This window comes from Gobio gobio (genome assembly GCF_949357685.1).
Source record: "Gobio gobio genome assembly, chromosome: 6".
Taxonomy (NCBI): Eukaryota; Metazoa; Chordata; class Actinopteri; order Cypriniformes; family Gobionidae; genus Gobio; species Gobio gobio.
This window is the reverse complement of record NC_137102.1, coordinates 51,755,665-51,762,552: the sequence shown is the minus strand read 5'-3', so window position 1 is coordinate 51,762,552 and position 6,888 is coordinate 51,755,665. Positions and strand designations below refer to the sequence as shown.

General features: G+C 34.7%; 1 long non-coding RNA gene across 1 annotated transcript; it reads left to right on the top strand.

Moving 5' to 3' along the window:
* The first annotated feature begins 1,638 nt into the window (after positions 1 to 1,638).
* Positions 1,639 to 5,492, top strand: LOC307127687. Its single transcript, XR_013816675.1, has 5 exons — positions 1,639 to 1,889; positions 2,693 to 2,745; positions 3,395 to 3,561; positions 4,118 to 4,353; positions 4,939 to 5,492. It is a non-coding gene; the product is annotated as an uncharacterized lncRNA (long non-coding RNA).
* The last annotated feature ends 1,396 nt before the right edge of the window (positions 5,493 to 6,888 follow it).

The following is a 6,888-nucleotide window of genomic DNA, read 5'->3' as shown; positions in this document are numbered from 1 at the left end:
TGATGGATAGATGCACTTTTATGATGGATGGATGCACTTTTATGATGGATGGATGGATGGATGGATGCACTTTTTATGATGGATGGATGCACTTTTATGATGGATGGATGCACTTTTATGATGGAAAGATGCACTTTTATGATGATGGATTATAAAGCTTGGACTTTTTTAATATAACTCTGATTGTGTTTGTCTGAAAGAAGAATGTCATACACACCTAGGATGACTTGAGGGAGAGTAAACCATGGGCTAATTTTAATTTGTTGAACCCTTTAAATTCATTTAGTCAAGACTACTAAGCAAATTGTGTCATTCCCACTAGAAAGCCATGCCTAATAAAGAAAATTGTGTCAGATTTAACTGTTTAATTTTGCCATGCCTTCTATATAAAATAATGTAATGTTAACTACATTCCCACACAAACATATTAAATCCATTTTATCATGAAATTCAAACGATAAATGCCATTTTGACGCTCTTTAATGTGGCGTGACAGATCACTGTACAGGAGCGGCCACGCATCGCGCTAGTGAACACGATCATGTCTTCCTAAAGAATAAACATAAATGAATATCTTAAGGTATATTGAGGATACATTAATACTGAAACGTATCATATGTCATAATCAATATTGTGTTTAGAATTGTGGCATCCCTAATATTTATCCAAATGAGGTTTGTAAATGCATGAATTCCTTATATTTTACATTGATCGTTAATTTTGTATAAAAATTACATATAGAAGAAAATGTGACAAGGTCACTGGGCTTCCCACAAAATGCCATTTAGTGCAAGTCAAAACATTTATTAAAGTTTATTTTGTGTAATATTATGCTGCAAATATTGTCTATTGAGCCAAAGTTACATTGAACCTGGAATGATAATTTGTGTTACCAGATACTTTGCAATGAGTATGTATGATGGATTTTGAACTGTACTATTTTTATTACAGGTTCTCTGGGAATGTCCATGCAGTTAAAGGAATGAAGACATCAGATGTTGGCCTGGACAGATGTACCAACAGTCCACCACACTGACCTCTGATTACTGGATCGCTGATTACTATCATGTTCTGTGAGGGCATCATTATAGCAAGACTGAGCACCTGTAACAGTGGGATTTGTATTTGTAAAGAATAGTCACACATCAGTACACTTAAAGTCAGAGAGAAAAGGTATTTTTTAGAAGTTGCAAACTGTTCTCTCTTACAAACAACACAACAGTTAAACCTTTTCAAATTCTTTTCTGGTGGTGCACAAGTCATATTCTACAATTCACAAATTAAGAAATTCATATGCTCACATTTAAGCTGCGGACAAACAACTTTGACACTGTAACAGTCATGATATGACGTCACACTCTGCAGAGTCTTTTTATAAACATTAATTCAACATTTAACAAATAGTATATTCAAAATATATCTACTCGACTTTCCTACAAACGTTTCTCGTCAAAGGAATGTAAAGTGTAGTGTGACCGCACCTTTATTCTGCAGTTGCTGCACACCTGCATCTAAAGTGCACTGTTAGACATTTCTGTAATTTGTACAGTTATTTACTATATATCACCCAGTATAATACTGTAAATTCTCTTTACAGTAAATAACTGTAATTCCCGTTGCATCATGGGTATTTTCTATGACGTCAAACACCAAATACAGTGATTTCCTGTATTTTTAAAAAATAAAGTATAATACTGTATTTACCACAACGGCCTATTTGGCACAATTGGGATCGACAGGATTTGCTTTAGATTTATATTAGGAACCATCAGTGCAGCGTTGAAAGTTTCACCCGAGGAGAGAGCTCACGGTTCCAGAGAACATATGAGCTGTGTCCGGACACCCTGCGAAGATTTTTTCATCCCCCGTGAGAACGGCAAACAAGCAAGGTAAGTGTGATTTGTACTATCCGCGGTTGTCTACACCCCAATTTTAGCTTGTCAGCATTGGTGCTAAAAACTGAGGTAAACCTAACGTTTTATGAATTTATTGAATTAGATTAGGAACCGGTGCAGCGTTGTAAGTTTTGCCCGAGGAGAGAGCTCACAGTCCGGACAACATACTTTACATAACGTTAGGTTATCATTTGCTTAAACTTTGCTGCTAAAAACTGAGGTAAACCTAACGTTTTATTTTTAAAAAATGAGTATATTGAATTAGATTAGGAACCAGTGCAGCCAGCGTCGTGTGTAACTTAACGTTACTGCCCGAGGAGAGAGCTCACGGCCCGGACAACATACTTTATAACGTTAGGTTATCATTTGCTTAAACTTTGCTGCTAAAAACTGAGGTAAACCTAACGTTTTATTTAAAAAAAATTAGTTTATTGAATTAGATTAGGAACCAGTGCAGCCAGCGTCGTGTGTAACTTAACGTTACTGCCCGAGGAGAGAGCTCACGGCCCGGACAACATACTTTACATAACGTTATGTTATCATTTGCTTCAGCTTTGGTACTAAAACTGAGGTAACAATAACATAAACCTAACGTTTTATTTTTAAAAAGACTTAATGTTAGTGAGTTTATTGAATTAACTTTACCAATACAATGAAGATTTTGTTTATCGAGCATATTAAGCGTACATTAGGACGACGTTAGTTAGTAAATTAACGTTGGCCACTAGTTGCAAAAAATAATGTCGTTAACAAGCAAAGTTTACATTTGGATTGACATCATTTATTTAACATTTTAGATAAGAATACCAGGAGCCTGCCTGTGCTGTGCGACACTGGAACTCATACAACGGTAAGTAACGTTACTCCTCTTTGTTTCTCCACATATTACTGATAGTTCAAAGTTTTTCTTGTATGTTTTAGTCGGGTCTGTTTAACTGAATCACAAAATTATTTAGTTTTTCCACCTCTTTTTAGCTGTAACTAGCCATGTACCATGTTTTTTTTCATAAATTATATTATACTAAAATAATCCAAAACTGTGTTTGTCCAGGACTGACAGATTATAATTTTATTTTCTGGAATTTAAGCAGTCCTGGACAATTTTTGGATGATTTTGGCAGATGAAATATAATTTATGAAAAAAACATGGCAAAACCTTAGAATAATGTTGCTCAAGTGCAAACCTGAATACATTTCTGAACACAAAAGAAGATGAAGAATGTTTGTAACCTAACAGATTGAGGCACCATTCACTTCTATAGTAATTTTTTCCTACTATGGAAGTGAATGGTACCTCAAAATTATCTGGTTACAAACATTCTTTAAAAGGTTTAGAACAACAGGGCGAGTAAATGACAGAATTTACTTTTTTTTGTGTGAACTATCCGTTTAATGACAGACCATTATTCTAAAGTGTTACCAAAAACATTTAAAGCAAAGGCACTAAGGGTGATGAAATTTAAAATATCTTTATTCTCTTAATTTTCTCTTGCTTTAAGTTTTTTTCGTGAGGAAAAACCCAGAGGTGGGAACAAGATGCACCACCAAAACCGGAGTGAGTCGGAAGACCGGGGAAGTTGTGAACAGGAAGACAACTGTAATCAACAACAGAGTGTCATCCTTCCTTCGCCACCTAATGGAGTTTGAATGGAAAAACTTGGACTAGGTGAGACACTTTTTTAATAGGATATGTAATGTACACAGACACTTACGCTGCATTCACACAGGGCGTCATGCCGGTTAGAAATTTTGTCTGACCTGACACAGCGCCGACGCCACGTGACAGTGACGTATGGCATCAAAGCACAGTGAGAGCGATTCAAGAGCAGTCGGCTAATACAGCCGGTGCAGTTTCTCCAGAGCGACTGCACAGACTTTGATGAGGACACAGCTGTTCCACGATTGGCCAGATTCTCCGCATGACAGCGATCACATGTGTTTCGTGTTTATTCTAAAACCTTCAGTTCCTCTAATGTGCACAAATCTCTTTTTTATAACAGTTAAACCTCTTTTCATGTAGTTGCGATGTTATATTGTCATGTTTATCAAAATAAAATAGATGAAAAATGTAGACCCCCACTTCATTGATAGTTTAGGCTTGTATGTTAACTTTATTCTTGTACAAACACACGCTGTATTAATCAGTGCATAAAGTATTACATGACAAAAAATGTCTCTGAAACATCTGTGTATTGACAAATATTGCATTTATTTCACTTCAGCTGATAAAGTGTGCAAACACCGCGCGAGCGTCACTGCGGGAAGCAGAAAGTGTCCGACTTCACGTCTGTGTTTGCAGCTCCTCCCCGCCTGCACTCTGCTACTCTCGCCGATTGGTTGCATCCGGCCGCAGCTGATGTCCAACACACCTTTCAACTTCTGCCGCTTGCAACGTGAGTGAAGCGACGCGACGGAGCCCACAATTCAGTTCAGCAACCCATGACGTCAACCATTCAAAGTAAATGAGAAGCGTTAACGCCGGTGCCCCGTGTGAATGTAGCATTAAGTTTGAGGATACCTTACTAAAGCTAATGCAGTATACATGTAATCCATCCTGCAATAAAAGGTTACATTGTTGTTTTTGATTAAATAGTTTGTGAAATCATGTTGAGGTGATTCAGTAATATTACTTTTTTGGAGCATGTAGTTTGTGCTGCTGCTACTATTATGTACTAACAGTTTTCTTTAGTTTTTTACTCAATATCAATTTTGCTAAGCTAAATAACAGACACCTCTCTAATATGCAATCAGGTTCAGCATCACTACAAAGTACATTCTTCAAAATATTCATAACATTGAATCACCAGCTAAAACAAAAACTGAACATTTCATTTCACATCTTCATGAAGGCATTGCAGGACTGGATTAGACTAGACAGCATACGTTTAGCTAGGTGTACCTCAAAGTGTTAACTGTCTATAAAATAGTATTTTACCATTATGATGAATTGTAATGGGATTATTATTTTTTATTAAATTCCAACAGTGTAAAAAGTTTGTGTATACTCAAATTGTATGACTAACTTCATATCATTCTTATCTAGAGGGACTTCTTGCCATAATGGAGCAGAATCCTGGTTCCTGTTTGGAATCATCCAATGTGGAAGATGGCACAGATCGGTACAGACATGAAACTTGTGTTTGTGTTTGTGTTGTGTTGTGTTGTGATAACTTGTTTCAGAATTAATTTGCTCTTTGTTTATATTTTATTCATGTATATGTGTATTTTGCACCAAAGTTACAGTATTCTTCAACCAACTATTTACAGTATTCTACCAACTATTTTCTGCAGAGCTTTTAAAATTGTAGCTCAAACAATAGTGTGTGGTGCTAGCAAGGTCATGGGTTCAATTCCCAGGGAAAGCAAGAACTGACAAAATGTAAAATGTGTATCTTGAATGCAATGCAAGTCATCTGCCAAATGCATAAATGTAAATTTAAATAATAAGTGATATTGAATGCAATCTGATTACTTTTATACATGATTTTCTGAAAATAAGATTTGATTCGAGGATGTTTTAAAGTGAACTTTTTCCACACATTTAAATGTTTAAGTTAAAGCACTTAAAATGTTTTAAATAAAGAATTTTATATTTCATAATAATTGTCTGTTTGGATTACTTCTGTAGGATAGATTAATGTAAGAATTAATGTAATTCAGTAAGTATTAATGATTGAATAGGATTAGGATTAATGCACTGTTAACCAAGGTTTACAGTAACGGTACTGTATTACAAAATTACAGTAACATGTAGTTACTGTAAACTGAAATGCGGTTATTGTACTGTAAATCTCAAATACAGTCAGTAAGTTACTGTAAAATCTCTTATAAATGTCTAACAGTGTGTGAAGTCATGGACAAATTTAATTAATAAAGAGCTCACATAATATATGTTATGATAAGACATATCAGTATGTGACACTCACACACATGCTCTATCCAGTGATAAACATGTTCTTGTCATTATTAACCAATCAGTAATCATTTATTATAAATGCTACTATTTTACAATTAATATTTAAGACTGTTATAGAGGGATATTTTCGTTGTTTTTCATTAAACTTTATTTGAACAATCTAAAAAAATCTCTTATTTTGTGATTTGTAGAATGGGTTTAGTACAAACTGTTGTATTTGTGATAGAGAAAAGAAAACTACAAGTTTACAAATCCTAATACATGTTCTTGTGACTTTACTGAAATATTCTCTACAAACTCCACTGTCACAGGTGCTTAGTTTTGCTACAATAATACAAGATATTATACAGTACATGCATAATTTGAGTGGATATTCTGATTACATTTTTTACAATTTACCAATGCCGAACCACATCTAGCTTATTAACTACTATTAATTTTGTATATAATCAATATATAAACAAGTGATATTTAATTATTAACAAGGGATTGGCTGGACCCTGCTGACCCACTCAGTATTTCTCGTCCAATGGTCATACTTTAAATTTCCAGTTTCTCTAGTATTGCATCCTTCTCATTGGCATTTAATAATGACTGTGTGGGTTAAACCTCTTTTTTGGCCCAGAATATGCATTTTATTTTTAAAGTAATTAAAAATATTTCTCTATGCTATTGAAATTGTGGGTTACATCTTTGTCACCTTTTTCACCCAAGGAGTTTACATTTGCTGATTTGTACACTAGTTGCAAAGGGTAAAATTACTTTATAAACTATCTACTCACCCATATGCATTTATTTTGTGGAACACAAAAGGAGAGTCACTTAGTCTTAGTCACCTTTAGAAACAAACCCGTGATTTGTGACTAAGGCTGTCAGTCTCATTAGGTTCTGCCTTACATCTCCTTTTTGTGATGTGCTCCAATAAAAATAAGAGGTTTGGTACAAAACAACATGATCAGCTGTATTCTTGAGTAAGTATTGCTTTTAATTGTTTAACTTGAGACTGTTGATATTAGTATTTAATTTACTTGTATACCTCTTTGTGTATTTGAATGTAAATGCCTTTTTCTATTCGTC